Raw genomic sequence first — 2,159 nt, forward strand, 5'->3', positions numbered from 1 at the left:
TATGCCTCTTGAGTTGTTCCCAACCCCAATGTTGTTCAAGAAGCTTTTCTTTCACCTTTAATCTCTCTCTCTCTATATATACTCCTAAACATTGTGAACGTTGGCAGATTATGGGACATTGACTGTATAAAGGTCAACGTTACATATATGGGAAAATATTTGGCTTCAGTTTACACAATCGTTTTATTGTATATTATTGTAAAAGTGATCTGAATCATAGAAGAGTTCAGATCTTTTAATAAAATGCGTTGCACATATTCCTTTGGGGACATATTTTCTATACTTTCTAATTCTAGCTAATTTCCTCTGTATAGACATATATTTTGTATTTTCTGAAGAGTGCAATGTGAAAATAAATAAAATTTCATAATGATATTAATAGAAACAGTACTGCTAATTTTTTCAGTTTTCCAGAGTGATTTAATTATTATTTACTAACAGTATAAATAATAGAAGAGAATGTAAGATTACTAAATGTAAATAATGCCAAATTAGGTAAGACGGCTTTGAAACCTAAATTAAATATTTTTAAGACTGATAAATTAAGGCAGATTCGATAAAGTTATTAGAGTAAATCTTCAAAAATCCTGTCCAGTAAAGAATGAATAGAATTTGTTTTTAATTGAGTATATCAAAAAAGAATGGTATGTGTTGGTTATTATTGAGGCAAAGTGAATCATATTAATAGTTAATATTTATTCGGTACTTACCAGGGCAGAGATTCTCTCACTTAATCCTCACTGCAACTCTGTAACATAAGTATGAATATTATCTTCATTTTTTTTTTTTGATTATCTTCATTTTATACTTGGGGAAACTGAGGCACAGAGTTTCAGTAACTCGCCAAGATTACATAGCTAGTAAATGGCAGAGTCAGTATTTGAACCCAATATTCTTACTCCAGGGCCCATAGATTTTATCACTTCACAATAAGGCAATATTGTTTTATAAGGCAAATAATATAATAAGGTTTTTTAAAAATGAAAAAAGGGGGTCAGGATAGGAGTTATAATAATGAGTTAAGCATGTCTAGTCCTAAAGGAAAGGAGCTCGGACTCATCAGAAACCCAAAAGAGAACTAAAAATAAAATAGTAAAAAATATCTTTAAATTAAGAGCTTAAGTAGTAGAATACCTATGTTGCATTCTGAACAAGCAAGAGATTTTATCAAGGTAGAAATTTTATCATTTAACATTCCATCCCAAATTCTCCTCTTCTCTGGGAATTTAGGTGAACAATGCTGAATTCCCCAGGGAGAGTCAGACTTCTGATTACCATGGTGACACAGAGGTCTCCTGTCATGGGACTTTTAAATCATGGGTCAATCACATGGTAAGACAGTAACAGCCAGTTTTTTTCCTTAAGAGAAGAGGATTTGGAGTGTTATTATTGAGGCAGGCATATAGTCTGTGATTTCACTTTTGATTTCCTGGAAGGAATGATATTTGTAATATCTTCATTTTAAAAAAAAATGAAAAAAGCTTCTTTCTGAGTTGTAAAGCTGAGTTACTTACCCTTATGTAGTGTCCTGAAGGCAAAATTGTATTTCTATTAATATGAATTATCCACTATTAACACAGAACTTAGCGTATAAATAGGTTGGAATTCCTCCTTTGATACTGTTTCTTCCTCCTTTTTTGGATCTCCCTGTCCACAGTGTGTGTATTCTGTTCTAGATTCCTTGTGCTAAGCACACATTGGTCAGAATCCTTTTCTGCCCTCTAGAGCTAGATCTGGAAACCAGTCTCTCTTTCCCCACTACTAGTGCCCAATTTATGTGAGGTTGTGGTTCCCTCTGTACCTAGTTAGATAAGTATCTGCTTTGCAGACAGTGTTTTGGGGATAGTGGAGGGAGTATCCTTCTGAGTTCAGACTTGGAGAGAAGTATTAGAAATCGCAGCTGTGTCTTCAGGTCAAGTCATATTTCTTAGTCCAGTTTCACCACTGATCTAGCCAATATTTTATCTGTCTGACTCCTATCTATTTCCAAATTAGTTCCACCCTCTGAAAAGGAAATGGCTGGGTTTTTGTATGTGTGTGCGTGTGATTTTAAAGCCCCAAACATGAATTAAATAGGGAACAATATAAAAGCACATATTTGTATATGTTCTTGGAACATCCCGCCATTAAGGGGTTCTTATTGGCCCTTCTTCCTACTT

The sequence above is a fragment of the Balaenoptera acutorostrata genome, unplaced genomic scaffold (genome assembly GCF_949987535.1).
Source record: "Balaenoptera acutorostrata unplaced genomic scaffold, mBalAcu1.1 scaffold_1019, whole genome shotgun sequence".
Lineage (NCBI taxonomy): Eukaryota > Metazoa > Chordata > Mammalia > Artiodactyla > Balaenopteridae > Balaenoptera > Balaenoptera acutorostrata.